Genomic DNA, 25,963 nt, shown 5'->3' on the forward strand with positions numbered 1-25,963 from the left:
CAGTGGCTGCAGCAATGAGCTCAAGCCTAATGACGACTGTAAGACTGGCGCAGGACCGGGCAGTGTTTCCTTCTGTTGTTCATAGGGTCGCTGTGAGTCGGAACCGACTCGACGGCACCTAACAACAAAAACAACATACCTGTGGATGAATTCCCATTTGGGAATAGGGTTTGTCTCTTAGGTCAAGGAAGCCAGATGAGTGTAGGGTATGTCCTAAACCAACTAACACGTGAGATAAAAACAGCATATTAGACACAGAGAGAAGAGAGCACACTCTGGGAGAAGACAGATGCTACCAGAAAACAACAGAAGGAGGTGAATCTGTAAACAAGCACAGGAAGTAGAAGGATTCCAGTCTGCTAAAACCAGGTTGGCTCCACTGGGAATTGAACCCAGGATCTTCTGCGTGTAAAGCAGATGTGCTAACCACTACACCATGAAACCACAGGAAATATACTGCCATGGACTGTCAGAAGAACTAACAAATCTGTCTTGGAAGAAGTACAGGCAGAATGCTCACTAGAACCAAGAATGACAAGACTTTGTCTCACATACTTTGGACGTGTCATCAGGAAGGAGCAGTCATTGAAGAAGGATATTATGCTTGGTAAATTAGAGGGTCAGTGAAAAACAGAAAGACCCTTGAAGGGATGGACTGACGCAGTGGCTGCTACAATGACCTCAAGCATAACAACAATTGTGATGATGGTGCAGGACTGGGCAGCATTTCGTTCTGTTGTAGCGTGTGCCATGAGTCAGAACCAACTCCACGGCACCTGAAAAAAAACAACAGAAAGCTGAACTAGAAGAGGAGGGACTTCCCCCTAGAGACACACATAGAATTTGGCCTTCTAGACTGCTGAACTGTGAGAAAGAAAAAGAAAAATTCTGTTCTTTAAGCCACGCACTTGTGATATTTCAGTCGCAGCAGTAATAGGAAACTAAGACATTATTATGTCATTATGTCAGGAACCACTTCTGTTTTCCTACCTTTGTATTGGCAGTGACTGGCAAACAATAATACATTAATGCCTGTTGCCATCAAGCCCAGTCACTGCTCCACAGGGTTTCTATGCAGCAGCTGATATTTTAGTTTTGCAGCTGAGTTCTTAACCACTACACCACCAGTGTTCCTACTACATCAATATCTCGACTAAACATTGGAGGAAATCCTGCAGCTGCCTTGGGGAGGTGAAGCAGACACAAAGTTTAGTCTGGTGTGAAGCCTATGGAGATGTGGCTAGTCTAAAGATTAAATCTTTCCCTCACAAGTGATTCCCTGTGGGGCCAAGCATGGTCCAATCTTCTCTCAGAATCAGTTCTTCACTGATTTGAAAATCCATTTAACTAAACTTGTCTTGGGTCTGGGATAATGTCATTACCCAAAAGTATGAAGGACAAGTACCTAAGCTTTTGGATTTAAAAACCAGCAATATCTGGATGGAATTATGTTTTTATATTTATCTTGTCCAGAAATGCAGAAATTAATCCTTCATACTGGATTATTGTAAAATCCAAATCTTTCAGAAGGATGGTGGGCCATCCCAAGTTTTATATTGAGCTCCTGTGCTAATCAGACCTCCTTGTCCTCATTTACCCCAGAACTGAGCTCAATCTGTTTAAGTTGTATTTCCAACACCCTTAAAATTTTGGTTCTTGTATTGTGTACTTTTAGGTTTTAGAATCTGTGAGTTTCTTATGCACGGGGTGTTGATTCAGCCTAGCCTCCCCACATGGTCCAGTCTGCATGTTCAGAAATGCTGGATGTCATGTGAGGAAGTTGTTACTTGCTAGCTGCTGATGGGAAAGCTGATCCCAAACAGTGTGAAGGGAAAAAAAAGTTAAAAACCTACCTTTCTGATAATAGAATCTAACGTGGAAGTAAGGGCTGTCCTTGGGTAAAAATCACCACAAAGGTATAATGAAGCAAGAAGAAAGTGTCTGCTCCGTGAACTTTCAACGAGGCAAAAATGGGAAACAGACAAGCGTACTTCCAGAGCCATGTCTGCCTGAGTACAAGGAATGTTACAGAATCGTCGGTATATAATAACATTACAAATGAGTAAAATCATTAAAGGTTTCACCTTTTCAGATTGGCTAAAAACTGCTGAATACATGCGATTCTACATCTTGAATTGTCTTTCTTAGTAATCCTTAGTAATGACAGTCAGATATGTCTTAGGTGGTCCAACAAACCTTGCTAGTTACTAAATACTGATAGACAAAGGGAAACCCTGGTGCCATAGTGGTTAAGTGGTACAGCTGCTAACCAGGAGGTCCTTAGTTCAAATGTACCAGGTGCTCCTTGGAAACTCTATGGTGGCAATTCTACCCTGTCCTATAGGGTCACTATGAGTCGGAATTGACTTGACGGCAGTGGGTTTTTAAATGGACAAAGATAACAGTGGAAAATATGTGGGTCTTTTGTGCTCTGTTTAAGAATTGTTTATGTAAAAGTATCCCTAAAAGATGTTTTCTAGGTTTTCCTAACTATTGTTTTTATATGTCAGGACCCAGTTGATGTGTCCTTGTGAGTCCAGCTCCAGCTAGGTCACATTCTTCATACTCAAGGACAGGGAATAATGGCTCCAATTTGAATTTCTAGGTTAAGAGGATCCCATTCCCTTCACCTCTTCTGCCAACACATTCGGCTATGATAACCACGGATCAGAAAAAGGAACCCGAGGCATGACATCCAGTTACATCTGTTTAAGTATAAGATATAATATATTGTTACGGAAAATCAATAATCATCTAGATCTCATTTTCATCATCTCCTAGATAAGAAATTTAAGCCAGAATGCTCCTTAGAATGGAGGACGGTAAGGCTTTGTCTTACAGGTTTTGAACACGTTACCAGGAGAGGCCCTCAATGAGATGGATTGACCAAGTGGATGCAACAAGGGCACAAACAGTAAGGATTGTGAAGATGGTATAAGACCAGGCAGTGTTTCCTTCTGTTGTACGTGAGGGTGTTATTTGACAACACCTAAAAACAACAACACTCTGTGCCAGGGATTTTTTTTTTACTAACACTACAGTAGTAAACAAACACAAACAAGTCTTTGCCCTCATAGACCTTACATTCCAGTGATAAAGAAACACAGTACACAAAATGATTTAGTAAATTACATTATTGTTGTTGTTAGGTGCCATCAAGTTGGTTCTGACAGGTATTGGCCCTATATACGAGAAAACGAAACACTGCTTCTTCCTGAGCCATCCTCACAATCTTTGTTATGCTTGAGCCCCTTGTTGCAACCACTATGTCAATCCATCTTGTTGAGGGTCTTCCTTTTTTTCACTGACCCTCTACTTTACCAAGCATGACATCCTTCCTCAGGGACTGATAGATCCCTCCTGAAAATATGTCCAAAGTATTTTTTTTTTATATATATGAGAAGTAGTCTCACCATCCTTGTTTCTAAGGAGCATTCTTGTTGTACTTCTTCCAAGACAGATTTCTTCCTTTTTTTCGCAGTTCACGGCTTATTCAATATTCTTCGCCAACACCAAAATTTAAAGGCAACAATTCTTCTTTGGTCTCCCTCATTCATTGTTGAGCTTTCGAATACATATAAAGCAATTGAAAACACCATGACTTGGTTTCTTGTGCACCTTAGTCTTCAAGGTGACTGCTTTACTTTTCAATACTTTAAAAAGGTTTTTTTTGCAGCAGATTTGCCCAATGTATTGTGTCTTTTGATTCCTCAACTTCTGCTTCCATGGGTGTTGATTGTGGACACGAGCAAAATGAAAAATCCTTGACAACTTCAATCTTTTCTCCATTTCTCATCATGTTGCTTATTGCTCTAGTTGTGAGGATTTTTGTTATCCTTATGTTGAGGTGTAATCCATATTGAAGGCTATAGTGTTTGATCTTCATCAGTAAGTACTTCAAATCCTCTTTACTTTCAGCAAGCAAGGTTATGTCATCTTTATAATGCAGGTTGTTAATGAGTCATCCTCCAATCTTGATGCCCTGTTCTTCATCATATAATCCAGCTTCTCAGACTATTTTGTCAGCATACAGATTGAATAAAAAAAAAAAAATTTTTTTTTGAATAGGTATGGTGAAAGGATCCAACTCTGACGCACACTTTTACTAACTCTAAACCACTCATTATCCCCTTGTTCTCTTTAAACAACTGCCTCTTGATTTATGTACAGGTCCTCAGGCGCAGAATTAAGTGTTCTGGAATTCCCATTCTTCAATTTTTTATGATCCATTCAGCCAAAGGCCTATGCATAATCAATAAAACACAGGTAAATATATTTCTAGTATTCTCTGCTTTCAGCCAGGATCCCTCTGACATTAGCAATGATATCCTTGGTTCTGTGTCCTCTTCTGAATCTGGCTTGAATTTCTGGTAGTTCCCTGTTGATTTACTGCTGTAGCCACTTTTGAATGATCTTCAGCAAAATTTTTCTTGTGTATGACATTAATGATCTTGTTCAACAATTTCCATATTTGGTTGGATCACCTTCCTTGGGAATGGGCATAAATATAGATCTCTTCCAATTGGTGGCCCAGGTAGCTGTCTTTTTAAATTTCTTGGCATAGATGAGTGAGCACTTCCAGTGCTCTATGCATTTGTCGAAATATTTCAATTCGTATTAGAGTCGACCTTAATGACTTGGATAGAGTCAGCGTTTCGGGACCTTCATTTGCTGATGTGAAATGACTCAAAATAAGAAGAAACAGCTCCAATAAAAAGACCAAACTTAATGGTCTGACTGAGACTAGAGGAATCCCGGCGGCCATGCTCCCCAGACCTTCTGTTGGCACAGGACAGGAACCATCCCCGAAGACAACTCATCAGACATGAAAGGGACTGGTCAGCGGGTGGGAGAGAGATGCTGATGAAGAGTGAGCTAATTATATCAGGTGGACACTTGAGATTGTGTTGGCAACTCTTGTCTGGAGGGGGGATGGGAGGATAGAGAGAGAGGGAAGCAGGCAAAATTGTCAAGAAAGGAGAGACTGAAAGGGCTGACTCAAGAGGGGGAGAGTAAGTGGGAGTAGGGAGTGAGATGTATGTAAACTTATATGTGACAGACTGATTGGATTTGTAAACGTTCACTTGAAGTTTAATAAAAGTTATTAAAAAAAAAATAAGACAAAAAACAAAAAAAAAAAAAAAGAAGAAGAAACAGCTCCAAACATCCATTAATACTAGGAACTTGGAATGGAAAAAGTATGACTCTAGGAAAATTGGAAATCATCAAAAATGAAATGTAACACACAAACATTGATATCCTAGGCATTAGTGAGTGGCAATGGACTGGTATTGGCCATTTTGAATTGAACAATCATATGGTACACTATGCCAGGAATGATAAATTGAAGAGAAATGCTGTTGCATTCATTGTCAAAAAGATAATTAGAAGATCTACCCTGAAGTACAATGTTGTTGGTGATAATACCCACAGTGAAGACACTGGAGAAAATTAGAACAAATCCTTAAGAGCCAAAGTACAACCTTGAGTATATCCTACTGAACTTGGAGACCATCTCAAGAATAGATTTGATGCATTCAAAACCAATGAATGAAGCCCAGAGAAGTTGTGGAATGCTAACAGGACACCATACATGAAGAAAGCAAGAGGTCTTTTAAAAGACAGGAAAGAAAGGAAAGACCAAAATGGATGTCAGGAGACACTCTTAAACTTGCTCTTGAACATCAAGTAGCTAAAGCAAAAGCAAGAAATGATGAAGTAAAAGGGGCGAACAGAATATTTCAAAGGGCAGTTCGAGAAGACAAAATAAATATTATAATGACAGGTGCAAAAGCCTAGAGATAGAAGACCAAAAGGAAAGAAGAAGCTCATTAGCTCTCAAACTGAAAAAACTGAAGAAAAAACTCAAGCTTTAAGTTGCAATAGTGAAGGATTCCATGGGGAAAATAGTGAACGATGCGGGAAGCATCAGAAGAAGATGGAAGGAATACACAGAGACACTATACCAAAAAGAAGAAGCCAACATTTACCCACTTGAGGAGGTGGCATATTATCAATAACCAATGGCACTGAAGGCATAGATGAAAAACAAGGTTTCCGGAATTGGTAGAATTTGAAGTAAATTACATAGTTCATGAAAAGCAGACAAGGGTTTTGCAGAAAAAAACAGTTTTCAATGGTTATGAGGGTGAGGAGGGAGGAAGAGGGGTATTCACTAACTAGATAGTAGAAAAGAATTATCTTAGGTGGTGAGAAAGACAACACACAATACAGGGGAAGTCAGCACAACTGAACCAAACCAAAAGCTAAGAAACTGCCTGAATACAACCAAACACTTCAAGGGACAGAGTAGGAGGGGCGGGGTCTGGGGTCCATGTTTTCAGGGGACATCTAGGTCAACCGGCAAAGCAAGGTTTATCAAGAAAACGTTCTGCATCCCACATTGGTGAGTGACGCTTGGTGTCTTAAAAGCTAGCTATTGTCCATCTAAGATGCATCAATTGGTCCCAACCTGACTTGAACAAAGGGGAATGAAGAACACCAAAGACACAAGGAAAATATGAGCTCAAGAGACAGAAAAGGCCACATAAACTAGAGACTCCATCAGCCTGAGACCAGAAGAACTAGATGGTGCCTGGCTACCAAGGACCACCCTGACAGGTAACAAAACAGAGAGTCCCTGACGGAGCAGGACAAAAGTGGGGTGCAGAACTCAAATTCTAGTAAATGGATCAGACTTAATAGTCTGGGTGAGACTGGAGGGATCTTGGAAGACATGGCCCCTGGACTCCCTGTTAGCCCAAAACTAAAACCATTCCAATAGCAAACTCTTCAGACAAAGATTAGACTGGACTATAAGACATAAAATGATACTCATGAAGAGTGTGCTTCTTACTTAGTTCAAGTAGATACATGAGACTAAATGGGTAGCTCCTGTTTGGAGGTAAGATGAGAAGGCAGAAACGGATAGGAGCTGATTAAATGGACACGGGAAATCCGGGGTGCAAAAGAGAAGTGTGTTGTCATATTTCAGGGAGAGCAACTATGGTCACATAACAATGTGTGTATAAACTTTTGTATGAGAAACTAACTTGAAATGTAAACTTTCATTTAAAGCACAATTTTAAAAAAAGTAGCTAAGTGCTTTGGAGAACAAAATCACAGATGAGAATAAGGAGTTCAGGAGTAGGGGAAGCCTGGAAGTTCAGGGTGTCTTCACTAATAATGTGCTATTTGAAGAAGTAGAGTTAGTTATATACACATACGGAAAAGAGCATTGCAACCTAAGGGAATAGTCAGTGCAAGGGCCCTGAGGCAGAAGGATGTCTGATGTATTTAACGTGGAGCAAAAAGCCATTGTAACTGTGGCAGCAAGAGCAAGGGGAAGAGCAAATTGAGTGGGGAGCAGGGAGCTTATGCAGAGCCTTGTGGGTCATTACAAGGATTTTGACTTTTTTTTTTTCCTGAGTACAGTAAGAAGCCAAGCTGAGAGTAAAACAAGGATTAATTGTTGCGTTTTAAATATTCTGTAGAAAGTACCCTATTTAAGGAGAGGGAGGCAAACTCAAGACATATTAAGAAGTTAATAATATTCTGGAGCCCTGGTGGCACAGTGGTTAACAGCTCAGTGCTAACCAAAAGACCAGCAATTCGAATCCACCAGCTGCTCCTTGGAGACCCTATGGGGTCATTATGGTCAGAATCGACTCCACAACCGGTAATTATATTCCACATCAGAGAATATTATGTTATGGGCCAGGCTATTAGTACTGAAAGTGCTGAGAAGTGGCCATATTCCAGATATATTTTGAAGATAATGCGAAAAAGATGTTCTGAGTGATTGGATATAGGGAATAGAGCAAAAGCGGAGTCAATGAAGCCTCAAATTCTGTATCATAAACACATAGAAGGAAAAAGATGCAGTTAAATGAGATAGGAATCACTATGGTTAGAACATTTTTGGAATTCCACCTTGGGATATTTTAAGTTTAAGATGTTTATTGTAAGACTTCTAAAAGGAGATATCCAGTAGGCCAAGAGATACACAATGGTACTCAAAAAAAAAAAAAAAGACTATGTAAAATATAAACCATGAGAAGATGATCTTAGGCAGGTAAATAGAATAAATATAGAAGAGAAGAGGCCTAAGAGTTGAGCTCTGAGACTGTCTAATGTTTACCCAAAAGCCAAAGAGGTCTTTGGAACAAAATGGGCAATGTCATGTTCCTCTTTAAAACAGTCACTTCTTTCCTACTTGTCACATTCAGATTAAAATCTAACCTCCATAGTGTGGAGGACCCTCCCTAACCTCCCTGATCCTGCACCTGTTATTCTGCTTACTTTCTCTTCTCTGCCCACTCTAGTTCACACCTACAACTGAAGCTCCCCACACTCCACTTGCTCTCAATTCCATATTCACCTAGGCCAAAATCCCCCCTCCATTCAACTGCTCTTTAACCACCTCACTTTTTTTTAATCACCTAAATTTTTTAAACTATAAGTTAGCCACCAATTCCCCCAGCAAGTCCTGATCATTAGGACTGGGTGTGTTACCCCTCTTCTGTTCTCCTGTGAGAAAATCCTGTGATATTTATCTATAATTCTACTCAGCAATTTTATTGTAACTAAATTACTTTCGGAAAATTTGTCATAATGATTGGTTTAGGTGCCCCTTCCCTCTTTCTAGTTTGCCATTTTCCTAAGGACGTCAGGTACTTCCAATAATCACCATGAGACTAGGCTGCTCAAACATTTTTTTAAAATATTCAACCAAAGTTTGACAAAGATTACCAAACATATGTGCTAAATGGAATCACTGTTTATCCTGCTGATCCGATTTCAAAACAAAGAGGATGAGGCTGGAGATTCTGCTAGTGAGAAACGTGGATTTCCCGTGTTTACCCACAGTATTGCCATCAGGTAGGCGACCTTTCTCAGAGTCTTAGAAGACTCTCTTTTGTCACGTGTTTCTAGTACTTCCGGAAAAACACATTTTGGCTGCTGATCATCTTTAACCGGACTCAGCCTTATCAAAATTTAATTTTAGAAAGTAGTAGACAGCAGATTGTTTCCAATACCGGGGTCAGGACAGTGACTTAAGACAGCTGAGATGGAATGAACAACAAAGAAGAGCCTTTGGGTGGTTGGGGGAGGAGCTTAACCGGCCTTTACTGAAAAAGGAAAACCAGGCTAATCAAGGGTTATGTATAGGTCTGTGGACTCGTAGCAAGACAAAAAACCGAGGGAGGGTGTCTCCAGGAGAGAGGGAGAGAGCCAGAGAGAGGAGAGGGGGTGCGGAGGTCCCCCCCCCGCCCCATTTCTTTAAAAAACCAACACAAGAAAACACACACGCACACTATCAACGTTTGTTCCGGAGTAGAAACATAAATACGGAAGAATTAAGCACTGCTTTTCTCTCTTCCAAAGACAAACACAAACAGCTAAAGGAAAAGGGTACAGAGGGTTGCAGCTGCGCGCGGGCTGAATCTCGGTTCGCAGCGGTGTACAAGGAGGCTGCTGGGACTCACCGGTTTCTGCAACACAGGGTGGCCACTCGCGGGTTATAGAGGCATCTCGAGGGCTAGGGGTCAAGTGTTCGCCCCCCCGCCGAAAGCTGGGCATCCAGCCTGTCGAGTCCGAGGCGCCCTCTCCAAGTCCTGGGCACTCTGGTGAGATCTCGGGGACCGCGCCCTCTGTAAGTCCTGGGCCCCCCTCCAAGTCCCTTGTGCCCACGGAGGCTCCTAAGGTCCGCGCCCTTTCCGGGTTCAGGGCGCCCACGCCCCCATTCCGGATTTGCCTCTTAGGGTGTGGGCCACGCATGACCCCCTCTAGTGGGCTCAGTACGAAGGCACCTGGTGCTGGGAAAGCAGCTTGCAGCCTCTCTGACTTGACTGAGGGCCTTCTGCTTGAGCCCAGCCACCTGCTTGCTCAGCAAGGCTGGCCCTGGACGTCGGCTCCGTGTTCTGGCTATTTAGCGTCTTCACTTTCTCCTCCAGGAGCGAGATGCGCTCCAGCTTGCCCTTGCGGTACTCGGAGGCGGCGAAGGGATAGCGCACCATTTGCACTCTGCCTTGATGTGCACTTGGGTGTCCCTGTCGATGGGCGACTACTGCGGACTCTGGCCGAAGCTCAGTCCACCAGCACCGTCTGCGGCTGATCTTTGGCTCCTGTCAGGCGCGGCAGAAGCCCCAGCGCGCCTGGTGGAGGCGGTGGAAGGGCAGGAGCTCGGAGGCGGCGGCGAAGGCCACTGTGGGGGTGCCACCTGCTGCGGCCAAGCAGCCCATGTAGCTGCTCGAGTTTACACATTCCAGAGCAGAAAATATGACTCTTATACAACCAAAAAAAAAAAAAAAAAACCCAAACCCACTGCCGTCGGTCGATTCCGACTCATAGCGACCCCATAGAACAGAGTAGAACTGCCCCATAGAGTTTCCAAGGAGCACCTGGCGGATTTGAACTGCTGATTTCTTGGTTAGGAGCCACACCACCAGGGTTTCCTCTTATAGAACAGAGGAGTTCATTTGACGTCTAATACATTCACTCGCCACACATTCCACTTCCGTAAAGTCCCCACCACGCCCACGACCTTGTCTTGGCAGAAAAGTAAGCACAGACCTACACCCACACTCTCTGGCCCTCGGTGTCTGCCGCTAGTGCCAGAGCACAAAGTGCAGAAGGCATGCTGAGCCCAACCCTTTTGTCCCAGTCCCTAAAGGATCAAGTCCAGTCATGGGGAATTGAAGATCATAGTGCCTTACACTGGCAGAGAAACGAGCCTAGTGTTTTTCAAAACATTTTTTGGAACTTGACGGAGATTTCCCTACCCGGTGTTTGTGAAGGAATTGGGAGCCTGTGAGTAGCATTTCTTGGCTATGATTTATATTATGATACTGTTAATTTTAAGAATCGGAAAGTGTAAGCGGTGGGTGGGGAACCGCTCCTCGACCATGAAAACGTCCTGAAGAAAAGCAGAAATTTCAGATGAATCAATTTTGAAACCGCATATTGCTCTGACAAGGAAGTTTCCGTGGTGTAGTGGTTATCACATTCGCCTCACACGCGAAAGGTCCCCGGTTCGAAGCCGGGCGGAAACAGATCGCTCATTCTTTTTGTGAATTCTGACTTTACCTCCGGAAAATCTTCATCTGAACATGCTTCAACCAAGCCCCTAACCTTCGCTTTCCTTTTGTAGCACTAGAGTTTGAATTAAAAGTATAATGTAGTTGACTCGCCTCCTAGCCCGCCCCAAATGCTTGACAGGCACTCCATTTTCCATTGGGTTGGAAAATTTCTGCAGCTGAGAGAAAGGCGAGGTCTCCATCGTCTTCAGGCAGAGGATTCAAAGTGAGAAGCCCTGAGACAACAGTGTGGCTGATGTATGCCAAAAAAAAAAAAAAAAAAAAACCCATGCCATCGAGTCCATTGAGACTCAAATTGAAGCTATAGGACAGAGCATAATGGCCCCATTGATTTTCCCACAGTGGCTCCTGCACTGGAACTGCTGGCCTTCTGCATAACACCCCAGCTGTTAACCAAATCGCCACCAAGGCTTGGGATACGGAAGAAACCAAAAAACAAACTTGTTGCCGATTGAGTGATTCCAAGCCATAGAGAACCAAGAGTACACGGAAAGTGTCCCATAGGCTTCCAAGGAGCTACTGGTGGATTTGAACTACTGAGCTTGTGGTTAGCGGCCATACCTCTTAACTACAGCAACAAAAAAGAAAGGAAAAAAAAAAAAAACAAAAAACCTATTGCCCTGGAGTCAATTCTAACTCATAGCAACCCCACAGCAGAGAGTAGAACTGCCCCATAGCGTTTCCAAGGAGCGCCTGGTGGATTCCAACTGGTGACCTTTTGGTTAGCAGCCATAGCATTTAACTGCACTCCCAGGGTTTCCGAAAATGAAACAGCTGATCTTAGAAGATGTACAGGTGCAGGGCCAGGAGTAGTGAGGCTAAAGCAGGGTTACTAGAATTTATTTTTATATACGAGTTTGGTAAGGGGTTACAGTTAATGGTGGAAACCATTATGTGTGAGGGTTTGTTAAAATCATTATGAAAAGTTCCAGAAAGGAATAAGAGTACAAGCGGAAACTCATTGTTTCTTTGTTTTCCCTACCTAGACCTAGAACGTTCCATGAAGGGTACTCTACCTTAACCAGCAAAGAACTATGCCACTGAGAAGTTATGCTGTCACAGTGGAGCATATTGCAATTTCTTTTTGACTGAACTGAGAACCCACTGTAAGTCACCAAGCAAGAACAGATGTTGCCAGTTTGTTCCCAAGGAAACCTCGGCTTAGTAACTTAATGGAATCTAGCCAAAAAAGACTCCTTAAATCAATCATGTTTTCCCATGTTATCTTTCTCACCTTTGACAATAATGTCATTTTTCTTAATTCACTTCCTTCCGTAATAGTATATTGGAGACTCCCTGATGGTGATTCAGTGGATTCTGCTAGTCTCTTGTGCCCAACACACACTGGCGAACCCTCATTGCAATAATCATTCTGTGCTGGATAAAAATCTCATTTGATTAAATTTGATTCTGGGTTCATTTTCTCCATGACAGACAAGATGGTGGCTGTCAGTGTAGGAAGAAGTAGTCAGAGTCTGGAAATATTTTCAAGAAAGAGAAAAGAGAAATTTCTGACCAACTGGATGTTAGGTATGAGAGAAAGAATGAAATAAATGATGACTTCAAGGTTTCTTAGCCTGAAAGACTGAAAGAATTGAGTTGCCATTAACTGAAATGGTGAAGATTGGATGTAGCAGGATTCTTAGAGAAAAACGGGAGTTCAGTTTTAGACATGCTAGCTTTTAAGATGCCTAGTATAAATCATTCAAGTGGTAATGCCAAGGAATCAGTTGTGTATAGAAGACATGAGGTTAATGGAGTGGTCTAGACTGCAGATACAAATGTGTGAGTTGTAGACATATAAACCAAACCCATTTTCATCAAGTAGTTAAGGGCTTGGCTACTAGTCAAAAAGTCACCAGTTCAAACCCACCAGCCACTCCACAGGAGAAAGATGTGGCAGTATGCTTCTGTAAAGATCATAGCCTTTGAAACCCTGTGGGGAAATCTACTCTGTGTCCTATAAGGTTGCTATGAGATGATGTAGGCATGCAAATTATTTAAATCATGAGAATGGGTGAGATTACCAGGAAGTGAGTGTATATAGTGAGTGTATATAGAGAAGAGATTCAAGGACCAATCTTTGGGAGATTCTGCTATAGAATGGGTGAGGAGAGGCGAAACAAACAGAGGATATTGAGTAGGATGAGCCAGTGAGGTAGAAAGATAGTCAGGATAGCACTGTCTCCGAAGTAAAAAAGAAAAAAAAAGTTTTAAGACAGTGAGTGTGTTTATTGACACTGAGAAGTTGTCTTAGTTTCTCAGTGCTGCTGTAACAGAAATACCGCAAGTGGTTTTCTTTAAGGAACAGAAATTTATTTTCTCAGTTTAGGAGTCCAGATGCAGGGCCAGCTCTAAGGGAATGCTCTTTCTTTGTTGGCCCTGGGGGAAAATCTTTGTATCAGTTTCTATTGCCCCAGGGTCCCTGGGTTCCTTCGTAATCCTCACATGGACTTCAGTCTCCTTCCCTGTTTGTTCTCCCTTATCTCAGTGCCAATCTTTTATTTTTGTATCTCAAAAGTAACTAAAGAAATATCCTACACTGTTATGGCCTCTTTAACATAACAAAGAAAACTGCTTCCAAAATAGGATTAAATCTCTAGGTATAGGGGTTTGGATTCCAACACATATATTGGCACAACCTAATTGAATCCATGACAAAAGTTAAGAAGGATAAGGTCTTGAAAGAGTGAGAAGTCATTGGTAATCCTGACAAGAACTTTCCAAGAACTGGTTGTGTCAAAAAAGCAGAATGCAGGGGATTTAGAATCAGCAGGAGGGAAACTGGAGATAGTAAATCTGCATAACTCTTTAGAGGGGATTTTTTATAAGACCATCTGAGAAATAGGATAGTAGGCAGAGGGATGTGTTGGGTCAAGAGAGACCGTTTTAAGATAGGAGATGAATAGCATATTTGAATGTTCATGAGAATAACTGGATAGGAGCAAATTGAGAAGTTTCACACATTCACTCCGACTTTAGCAGGGATCTAGATAATGGTGGGGATGGGAGGGGGAATCTCCCTTCATGGGCAAACATTATACTGAAAGCCAACTGGTAGTTAAAATTTTAAAAAAAGAAAATATGTATTATGTTTAACTGTGATTATTTCAGCAACTAAACATCAATTTCCACAGCTGTTAAGGGCAGTGCAAGAGGTAAGCAGACAGTTAGGTACAGGACATAATCAGATAAAGTGCTTGAGGGCCACAGGGAGATGCAGTGTACTGGACCCTGAAAAAGGGAGAAGGAGAAAGAGATGCTCAAACGGACAGCCACCATCAGACGCACACCCCATTCCCAAGTCCCTCCCCACTCCCAGTTTGGTTTTCTTCACTAAAATTTCTATCTTAAGGGTTTATGTCTCTTGTTCCAAAAAAAACCCTTTTGCCTTTTTTTTTCCTCCCACCCCCGTTAGAGGGGGAGCAAAGCGGGTATACGTGTGACTACTGAGGATTAAGGAAATTAAGTCAACATTCGATCCAGATTTGATGTCACAGAGGCTATTTTCAAAGCTCAGCTGAGTGCAAAGGAAGCACAGCAAAATCTTTTTAATGCAAAAGCAACTTCTTCCTTGGCCCCTACGGGGTTCTATCCCCTTAGGGGCCAAGGAAGAACTCAGCTTTACCACCAACACTCTTGCTAGCTGAGCTAAGCAGCCACCTGTGCAATGTTTCCTCCACATTCAGAATGCACAGATTGCTCCTTCCCTCTTCACTCATCCAAAGGATACTCTCTTTTACATAATCTTCACTATGACTAAATGACACTATGTTTTCAAGCTTCTCTTTATGTTTTCTATTTCCCCTTTCCGCACTTCCGCAAGGAGAAAAAGAAACACAAAAACTCTACCTCCAGCAGGAATGAATTCGCTCCTTCTGTGGAACATTAGACGTTCTGGAGCTCGTGGATTTCGTCCGGACAGAAACATTCACTAGAGATACACCCCCCCCCCCACACCCCCATCGCCACCGAAGGATTTGGTTGATTTGTTCCCAGCTCAGGGCGTGAGGATTTCTTTCCAGATGGGAAGGAACCTCCTAGGCGGATCTGCCCTGCTGGCTCCTGTATCCCGGGGTGATGCCACTTCTCTGTGCTTCCTGAAAACGTCCTGCGGTGAGAATCGCTGTTGGTCCATTTTGCGATTTTATTGTCATTAGCTGCTTACGAGGACTTGTATTATCTGGTTCTTCACCCTTCTGGCATCCCCGGTGCCCGCACAACAGGGTGGTTGGCTCAATAAACTAAGTTCACAATTGGGAAAAGGCGTACAGTAAATCATGTTTGCAATGATCAGGTCCTAGAAAAACAGAAGAAGTCTCTATATTTTGCTAAAAAGAAAGTATATTCCTTTAATCCTTAACTGCAATTTTCTAACAGTGGAGTTCACAACGCTCAGATTATTTCGGACGTGTCAAGCTGCTCTCTCTTCCCCAGGCACCCCCAGAACAAAAAGGGACTCTGGGGTGGAGAAGAAGCGCAGACACCATCATATTCTGTGGACTGATCTGGGGGAAATGCCATCTCTAAACTCAGCGCAAAGTGTGTGGGTCAGCCATGCCAAGTGATGCTTAAGGCAGAGCCTGGAAAAAGGCAGCTCACTCTTAGCTAAGAAGAAAACAAAAGGTCTGTTAGGGGAAAACTGATTCCAAAATGGGATTAAATCTCCAGGTATAGGGGTTTGGATTCCAACACATATTGAAAAGGAAGGGTAGAAGAAAGAAAAGTATATCAGTGTTTACATTTTCCTCCAGTAAATCAAATAAATGGAACAAGGAAACCGCAGGCATATTTCAAAGAACTAGGCGTGTGTCAGGCAAAATATAAGGATGTTTATCGGATATGAGTGAGACAAAACTGAAGAGAAGTTCATTTGATGTCTAATAGACTCACTGGCCACAGATTTCACTTCCACAAAGTCCACACCACGGCCACGACGCAGAACTGGGCACAGCCTGACACCATGCACTGTGGACCTCAATCGCTTGCCCTACTACCGGGGCACAAAGTGCAGAATCCCTACTGAGCTCAGATGGTTCGTACTAGTTCCTAAAGGTTCCAGCTGGGACAACTGGAGATGAAGATAATTACGCCTTGCACCGCCAAAGAAATGAGCCTAGAACTTATGAAGAAAGTCATTGGAACTCGCCCGAGATTTTTCTACCTCGTGCTTGGAAAGGGATTGGGTCATTGGGAGTAGCGTGTGCTTGGCTATGATTTGTCTTGTTCTGTTATTGTTGATTGTAAGAATCGGAAAGTGTGAGGGGAGAAAAATACTGTTCAATCCTGAAGACACATCCTGATACAAAGGCACAAATTCCAGATTAAGCATCTATAAAGCAAAAAGGTATCAACACAAACAGGTTTCCGTAGGGTAGTGGTTATCACATTCGCTTAAGATGCAAAGGATCCCCGGTTCGAAACCGGAAACAGACTGGTCTTTCCTTTTGTGAATTCTGAATTTGCTCCAGAAACTCTTCATCTGCATATGCTTACGTTTCAACCAACCCCATAAGCTTCACTTTGCCTTTTCAACCCCAGACTTTAAATCACCAGAATAACATAGCCCAATGGCTTCCTTGTTCGCCCACAGCACCTTGGCAGGTCCTCAGTTTTCTATTAGTTTAGAATTTATTGTGCACCCGCTGCAGTAGTTAGCCATAGGAGGAGGCGAGGTCCCCATCAGTTCTGGGCACAAGATTCAGAGTGAAGGGTCCTGAGACTGCAGTGTGCCTGCTGTATGCAAGAAGGATCAAGAAGCCAATTGTAACTGCGGCAGAGTGAGCAAGGTGGAGAGAGTAGTAGGAGCAAACAAATCCAGCGGACACTTGTTAGGTCTGTCAAAGCGTAAATGTAAGGAGAATTTTCTAAGAAGAGAAATGATAGCGTTTTATTGCGGAATAGGTAACAACAACAAGAACCCAGGTCAGAGTATCACTGGGAGGTCTTCGAACTCTGGAAGAAGAGAAACATTTTTATGCATGAGGGCTAGGGACCACAGATGAGATAGGTAAACCTGTTGTTGTCAAGTTGATTCAGACTGATGGCGACCTATAGGACAGAGTAGAACTGTCCCATAGGATTTCCAAGGAGAGGCTGGTGGATTCTAACTGCTGACCTTTTGATTAGCAGCCAAGTTCTTTTCTTTTCTTTTTTGAACATTTTTATTGTGCTTTAAGTGGAAGTTTACAAATCAAGTCAGTCTCTCATACAAAACCTATTATACACCTTGGTGTATACTCCTAGGTACTGTCCCAGTAATGAGACAGCACACTCTTTCTCTCCATCGTGTATTTCCGTGTCCATTCAGCCAGCTTCTTTCCCCCTCAGCCTTTACATCTCCCCTCCAGACAGGAGCTGCACACATAATCACAGTGTCTGCTTGTTTCAAGAAGCCCACTCTTCAGCAGTATCATTTTCTGTCTTATAGCCCAGTCCAATCCCTGTGTGAAGAATTGGCTTCAGGAATGGTTCCTGCCTTGGGCTAACAGAAGGCCTGGGGACCATGATCTCCATGGTCACTTTGGTCTCAGTCAGACTGATAAGTCTGGTCTTTTTAGAAGAATTTGAGGTCTGCATCTCACTGTTGTCCTGCTCCTTCAGGGATTCATTGTTGTGCTCCCTCTCTGGGCAGTCATCGGTTGTAGCCAGGCGCCATCGAGTTCTTCTGGTCTCAGGCTGATGTAGTTTGTGATTTATGCGGCCCATTCTGACTCTTGCGCTCATACTTACCTCCAGTCTCTGCTGTTCTTCATTCTCCTTTGCTCCACGTGGTTCAGACCATTTGTTGCCTCTTAGATAGCTGCTTGCTAGCATTTGAGGTCCAAGATGCCACAGTCCAAAATGGGATGAAGAATGTTTTCTTTATAGATTTTATTATGCCAATTGACCAAATGTCCCCTGAAACCATGGTCCCCAAACCGCTGCCCCTGCTACGCTGGCTTTTGAAGCATGCGGTTTACTCAGGAAAGTTCTTTAGCAGCCAAGTTCTTAACCACTTCACCACCCAGGCTACCTGAGATACATAAAAAAAAAGGATACATATGAGGTGTAAATAAACCTTCCATAATGTCAGCGAATGATCACAGAATTGGGGAGACAAATGGCATGCATGAACATCATTTCAGGGAATATTCTCATCTTTCCCTTTCTGGAACATTCTTATCACTTGCTTATGCATAAATCACAATTTTGTCATACATCAGTTACAAGGGATCTTTTTCAGATCAAAAATATTTTTATCATATGACTACATAGTTGTTCACTTAAGGTGGGGTTCATGTATTTTGAAAGCAGAAGAAAAAAAGGCATAAAGCACAAAGGGAAGTTTCATTTCAAACCTCCACCAGTCGGTCATGCCATTAAGCCCAGTTTTAAGGTGCTCTTTCACAAATAACTCCTCTGATCATGAATCTCCACTGAGAATTCTTAATACTATTACATTAATGCTTTCTTTTCCATGGAGCCCTGGTGGTGTAGTGGTTAAGAGTTTGGCTGCTAATTAAATGATCAGCAGTTTTAATCCACCAGCTGCTCCTTGGAAACCTCATCGGGTAGTTAGACTGTGTTCATAGGGTTGCTATAGGTCGGAATCGACTCAACAGCCATGGGTTTGAGTGCTTTTTGTTTTCTTTTCTTTTGCATGGATGTACTCTATGGATGTTTTCCTTCTGTACTTAAAATATCATACACTGACGCCCTCTTTTACCATGCCATGACTCATATTCTCTGCTTCTGTGATCGTCTGGTTGGGGGCATATATAAAGCAAGGCCAGATTTGAAGAAATAACTTGGCATTTTCAAAACACTACCTCAAAGTTTGAAACTAGAGTTCCCTACAAATTTGGTTTTTGTAGGGATATTAAGAAAAGGCATATCAGGCATAGGAGGCACTGAATGAAGTTAAGCAGCTTTTTGGTGAATTTTTCTGATATGTTGTTGCATTTCTCCCTGCAGTGTTTACCTAGTCATGACAAGAAGTATTAGCAATGGCACAGACAAATACTAAACAAAATCCTTAAAATTCAGCAATGTGCATGAGGTCTCATTCCTCAATCTGAAGTTGTCTACATCAGATCTAGTCAGCTTCTGGCCACTGGGGCCTTTGGATAGAATCTTGAAGTCCCCAGAAGGATGGTGTGTCCAAAGAGATTTTCTTGGCTTTCTTAAATTGAGATAAAAAGATCCAAGGTTTAATTTTTGGAGCTTGCTTGTACATGTAATGGTGAGGAGAGCTAATTACGGTCCTTTTCATAAGTACAATATAGTCAAATATATTGAAATATTGTGGTCAAACATGTTCAAGGAAAAGTAAAATTTACTTGCAAATGTCACACTTAAAAATGGCTACAGATGACTTATTATAATAATTCTAAAAAGTGATGGACTTGATGGAAATGTATTATATAACTAATGTAAGGTTAAATGAATTCAATTAAAAATTGGTTAAATGAAAATACTGTTAATCATAATGATTAATGTTAATTTCAAAGAGGTTTAGATATAACATATAATCATCTTGGGGCAGAATATTAAATAGAATATACCAAGAATATGCCAAGATTACTAAGATTTTTTTTTTTTTTTTACAACATCTGAATAGTAAGAAAAAATTTCTTGGATAAATAGTGTGAATTTCCCATTAAAACCCTTTCATGACATGTGGGCCAGAACCTGCCCACAAATATTTTCAAGATCTCAGGTTTCTTGGAAGGGTAATTTTCTCACTGAAAGCATTTGCTGTCCTCCAGTGGGGGCCTGATCAATCTTCAAAAGTTGAAAGAAAAGGTCTTTGGTGAATATTCACTAAAGTAGGAGGCTTAGGTAGGAGGCAGTGTTACCAGGAAATATGACTGGGTCAAATTCTTGTCTCTTTTGGGTTTTGTATGGCTTGATAAGTTTAGATGGATGGAGTTTATTCAGATTTTTTGACTAAAGCTGAAAATTAAAAAAAAAGTTGTTCAGAGGAAAGAAAACACAGGTACAAATAATCATTTTCCCTAGTGATTCCTGAAATTCTAAATTAGTGTATTAGGACAGATTTTAAAAGGCACTTGAAAGAGAGATTTATTTCCTAGTTTCTTTGAATAGAAAGGAACTTGAGTCAGCTTTGTTATCAAAAGCAAAGAAGGAGGAGCCTTTGGCAATGAAACAGAGGGGGTAGGGATTGAAATTTAACCCTGCAATTCTTTATTCTGTTTAGTAATTTAGAGACAGTGTCTTGCAAGAAAGGAAAAACCAAAAGAACAAAACCTGTCTTTAAGGAGCTCAAATTACAACCCAAATACAAACTTTTGCCTACAAGAATCAAAACAAGAACCAAAAAACCTACCCAAGGACCAAACAAACAATAAAAATTGCAAGAACCCAAACAAGTCTACAGTACAACTCAAAAAACTTTGATGCAAGCAAGCAGGGTTCATTTTCATGAGGTTATTTAGGTTAAGCAGACCCTGAGAAATTATGGAATTGGAGACTAGAGTCTCGGTCCTCAAATTCTTGGGTGTGTGAAAGATAATGCAACATCAAATGCCACTTGTGACACCGAATACATGGAAGTGTAAAACTAACAAGAAATCTGTAAGGAGAGAAGTGGTAGATTTTATTGTAGAATAGAAAACAGCCAAAACAACAACCCAGCTTGGGGTAACACTGAGAAGGACTCCTGTGTTGCATTAGCACTGGGAGGTGCTTCAAACTCTGAAAGGGGAGGGAGAGTTTTATGCATGAGGACTGGGTGTTACCCATGTGTTACATACAAGTCACAAGTAAACTTTTCGCAAGGTCAGTTAATCATCAGATTTTCTGTGAGCAAAATGTGTACATAAACAACTTTCTATGGAACAGTATGGTCATTACATTCCTGAAACATTCTATTGCTTGCTTATTCATGAACCACAACTTTGTCATACATCAACTGAAAGTGTTCTTTCTTAGAACAAAATATATTCATCATAGAACAAATATGTAGTTGTTCACTCAAGAGGTAGAGGATGCACATATGCTGAAAGCAGAAGAAAAGGGGGTATAAGACAAAGGGAAGTTTCAATCCAAACCTGAGTCAGTCAGTCATGTCAAGCATCTCAGTTTTAATGTGTTCTTTCACAGGCCTTTATTCATTCATTCATTCATTTATTGAAATGAGAAAAGTCTGTTTTGGCTTCTCTTTCATGCAGTGAATTGGGAACATGCATGTTCTTTTTTTTATTGAACTTGAGATGAAAGTTTACAGAACAAACTACTTTCTCTTTAAACACTTAGTATACATATTGTTCTATAACATTGGTTCACAATGCACGGCATGTCAACACTCTGCCTTCTCCACCTTGGGTTCCCTATTGCCAGCTTTCCTGTTCCATCCTGCCTTCTAGTCCTTGCCCCTGTGCGGTTGTGCCCCTTTAGTCTTGTTTTGTTTTCTGGGCCTGTCTGATCTTTGGCTGAAGGATGAACCTCAGGAGTGACTGTATTACTGAGCTGAAAGAGTTCCTAGGCTTCATACTCTCAGGGTTTCTCCTGTCTCTGTCAGATTAGTAAGTCTGGTCTTTTTTGTGAGTTTCAATTTTATTCTACATTTTTCTCCAGCTCTGTCCCAGACCCTCTATTGTGATCCCTGTCAGAGCAGTCAGTGGTGCTAGCTGGGCATCATCTAGCCCTACTGGACTCAGTCTGGTGGTAGATGTGGTCATTTGGTCTTTTGGACTAATCTGTCCCTTGTATGTTTAGTTTTCTTCATTCTTCCTTGCTCTTGAAACGGTGCGACCAGTGGAGTATCTTAGATGGCTGCTCACAGGCTTTTAAGACCCAAGCTGCTACTCCCCAAAGTAGAATGTAGAACATTTTCTTTCTAAACTATGTTATGGCAATTGAGCTAGATGTTCCCCGAAACCATGGTTCCCACAGCCTTCAGCCCAGAAATTCGGTCCCTTAGAGATTCTGGATGCATGTGGAGCTTCCACGACCTTGTCACAGGCCATTTTTGAAGGCCACCTTTACTCTAATAAAATAAGATGATGGGATTTAAGAGCTGAAGTAACTCCTTGTGACATATTTTTTAAAAGCCCTTTGCCTGTTCTGTGGAGAATATTTTCTACAGAGAAAAGAATAGATTCAAGAAGATCTGTTAAGTCCCTTTCCTCATGCTACATGTAAGAAATGCCAATGGCTTGAGTATAACACCCCCCCCAAAAGTCAAACTTTTTGTTATTTTTGTTATTGAGTTTAACTGTCCCAATAATGTTTCCAAGGAGTGCTGGTGGGTTCAAACTGCTGAGCTTTTGTTTAGCAGCCATAGCAATTAACCACAGCTCCACCAGGGTTCTTGACGTGATGTAGAGGAACTTAAATTTCTATAGGTGCCTAACCAGAAGTAGTGAGACTGAAGTAAGGTCCCGGGGCTAGAATCTAGTTTTATGCAAAAGTTTGTTAAGGGGTAATAGTTAAAGCTGGAATCCATTTGGTGTGAACATTTTTTAAAATCATTATGAATAGTTCCGGAAAGAAATGAGAGTACACACTGAAACTCATGGTTTATTGTTTCTTATACCTAGAGGAGGAATGGTCCATGAAGGGTACTTTATCTTAGCCAACAAAGAGGCCATGCTATAGGGAAATTATGGTCTCACAAGGGAGCATATTGCAATTTCTGACAATCCATTCCAAGTCACTAAGCCAAGAGTGGATGTTGCCGGGTCGTTGCCAAGAAACATCCCCATAGTAACTAAATGGTACATAACCAACATAGAATCCTTAAACCAATGGTGTATCCCCATATGTTATGTCTCCTGCCTTTGACAATAGTGTAATTTTTCTTAATTTACTTCCTTCTGTAATACCATATTAGAGACTCTCTGATTGTGATTCCGGGGATTCCGCTAGTCTCTTGTGTCTTGTGCACACAGGCAAATCTCTCATGGGAATGATCATCTTTGTCTTTGCTCAGCAAAAACCTCTTTTGATTAAATTTGATTCTGGGGTCTTTTACCCCTATGCCAGACAATATGATGGCTGTCAAGTTAGTGAGAAGTAGTCAGAGACTGGATATATTTTGAAGACAGAAAGAAGAGAAATTCCTGACAAACTGGATATGAGATATGAGAGAAAGAGTGAAATAAATGATGATTTCCAGGGTTTTTTGCCTGAAAGAGAGAAAGAATTGAGTTGCCATTAACTGAAATGGGGAACACTGGATAGAGTAAGATTATTATACAAAAACGTGGGTTCAGTTTTAGACCTGCTAAGTTTTAGATGCCTAGTATAAAACATCCAAGAGGTAATGCCAAGGAATCAGTTGTATATACAAGACCTGAGGTTAATGGAGTGGTCCAGTCTGCAGATAGACATTTGTGAGTTGTAGGCATAGAAACCAAAAACCAGTTTTAGTCAAGTAGTTAAGAGCTTGTTAGGCACAGGGTCACCAGTTCAAAGCCACCAGCCACTCCATGGGAGAAATTTGTGGCAGTCTGCTTCCATAAAGATTACAACTTTGGAAACCCTATGGGGCAGTTCTACTGTGTCCAATAGAGTCTCTATGAGATAATGTAGGCATACAGATGATGCAAACCATGAGAATGGGTGAGATTACCAGGGAGTGAGTGTATATAGAGAAAAGGTTCAAGGACCAATCTGTGAGATAATCTACTATAGAATAAGTGAGGAGAGGGGAAACAAACAAAAACTATTGAGAAGGATGAGCCAGTGAGGTAGAAAGAGAGTCAGGACATCAGTGTCTTGGATGTGAAAAAAAAAAAAAACAAGTTTTAAGACGGTAAGTGTGTTCATTGACACTGAGAAGTTGTCTTACTTCCTTAGTGCTACTGTAACAGAAATACCACAGTTGTTTTCTCTAAGGAACAGAAGCTGATTTTCTCACAGTTAAGGAGTGTGGAAGTCCAAATTCATGCCACAGCTCTAGGGGAATTCTCTCTCTCTCTGTTGACCCTGGGGAAAGATCCTTGCCTTAGTTTCCATAGCCTCAGAGTTCCTGGAGTCCTTGCTGATCCTTAATGTGCTTCTGTCTTCTTCAGTTTGTCCTCCCTTGTCTCAGTGCCTAATCTGTTCTTTTTGTATCTCAGAACTGGTTACATTTAAGACATACCTTACACTGATAATGGCTTCACTAACATAACAAAGAACACTGATTTCCAAAGGGGATCAAATCCCAGGTATAGGGGTTTGGATATCAACACAAATTTTGTGGGGACACAATTGAACCCATAACAAAAGTCAAGGAAGAGAAGGTCTTGAAAAAGTGAGAAGTCATTGGTGACCTTGACGAGACGTTTCCACGAAATGGTAGTGTCAAAAAAACAATATAGCGGATTTCAGAACAACAGGAAAGAAACTGGAGATAGGAAATCTGGAGAACTCTTTAGAGGAGATTTTGTTATAAAGCCATAGGGATACGTTGAGTCAAGTGAAACCTTTTTAAGATAGGAGACAAAGAGCATATGTGAATGTTCATGGGAATAACAGGATAAAAACATAGTTAGGAGAAAATCCAGAGGTTTCACACATTCACTCTGACTTTGGCACCTTTCTAGGTCCTGGAGAGCCAGGAAAAAAAAAAAAAAAAAAAAACTGTCTTCACAAGCAGAAATTATACTGGAAGCCAGCCAGTAGTTTAAAAAAAAATGAAAATATGCATTATATTTGACTGTCCATATTTTAATAACTAGCAATACCATATTCAAGAGTAGGAAAGCGAAGTGTAAGGGATGAATAGACACTCAGGTAGAGGAGATAATCAGGTAGAGAAAGCACTTGATGGCCACACGGAGACACAGTGGGATAAGGAGAATGAGATGCTCAAATGGACAGCGGCCGTCAGTAACACACCCCATCTCCAAGACCATCCCGACTCCTATCTAGTTTTCTTCACTAAAAATTCTATCTTAAGGCTTTAAGTCAGTTGTTCCAAAAAAAATGTTTTTTCTTCCTCTGCCCTCCACTCCTCCTTCCAAAGAAGGAGAGCAAAGAGGTAAGAGTCACTACTGAGGATTAAGGAGATAAAGACGACGTTTGATACAGATTTGATGTCACAGAGGCTATTTTCAAAGTGCATCAGGGGTGTAAAATGAGGACACCAAGTTTTTTTTTTTTTTAATGAAAAAGCACTTTCTTTCAGTGGCCTATACGGGGATCGAATCCGTGACCTTGGCGTTATTAGCACCACGCTCTCACCAACTGAGCTAACCGGCCACTACCGTGACAGTTGTCTTCATTTTTCAAAAGTAGAAGCACTGTTCGCTCTTCGCTTGTCCAAAAGATAACCAAACACAGCCAGTGCCGTGAATATACTTGCTTTTAAATAATCTTAAGTATAAAAAAATAATCGTAGCTATGATTAAATGACACTATTTCTTGAAGCTTCTCTTTATTTTTTCTATTTCCCCTTTCCTCACTCCCGGAAAAAGAAAAAGAAACAAAATTTCTACCTGCGGCGGAGATGAATTCGCTTCTCCCATGGAAAATAACACTTACTAGAGCTCTTCAATTTCGTCCCAAGAGGAAGATTCACTAGAGAGGGCTCCTTCATCCTACTCCAGGAAGCCTTTGAGAACTATTCAGACTGCCCCCGGGAAGGATCTGGTCGATTTGGTCCCCGCTCACACCGTGAGAATTTCCCTCCAGAAAGGAAAGGAAAGTCCCGGGTGAATCTTCCCTGCCTGTTCCTAAATCCTGGACAGATGCCCCTTTTCTGCATTCCGTGAAAAGGCCCTGCCGCGTGGATCTCTGTGGGTCCATTTTAGGATTTTGTTGTTATTAACGGCTCATGTCCCTCTTTCCTTTCCCTGAGGCCGAGGACTGTATTGTCTCCTTCTGCGCTCCTCTGGTATCCCTGGTGCCCGCACAGCATGGTGGATTGC

At 41.6% G+C, this 25,963-nt stretch overlaps 3 non-coding genes across 3 annotated transcripts; 1 reads left to right on the forward strand and 2 right to left on the reverse strand.

Annotated features, from left to right (window-relative positions):
• Positions 1 to 371: 371 nt before the first annotated feature.
• TRNAV-UAC (transfer RNA valine (anticodon UAC)) lies at positions 372 to 444 on the reverse strand. The gene has a single exon. It is a non-coding gene; the product is annotated as a tRNA-Val (tRNA).
• A 10,537-nt stretch (positions 445 to 10,981) lies between these two features.
• On the forward strand, positions 10,982 to 11,054 carry TRNAV-CAC (transfer RNA valine (anticodon CAC)). Its single transcript has one exon. It is a non-coding gene; the product is annotated as a tRNA-Val (tRNA).
• Positions 11,055 to 25,221: 14,167 nt separating this feature from the next.
• Positions 25,222 to 25,295, reverse strand: TRNAI-AAU (transfer RNA isoleucine (anticodon AAU)). Its single transcript has one exon. It is a non-coding gene; the product is annotated as a tRNA-Ile (tRNA).
• Positions 25,296 to 25,963: the final 668 nt, after the last annotated feature.

The sequence above is a fragment of the Loxodonta africana genome, chromosome 1 (assembly GCF_030014295.1).
Source record: "Loxodonta africana isolate mLoxAfr1 chromosome 1, mLoxAfr1.hap2, whole genome shotgun sequence".
NCBI classification, from domain to species: Eukaryota; Metazoa; Chordata; class Mammalia; order Proboscidea; family Elephantidae; genus Loxodonta; species Loxodonta africana.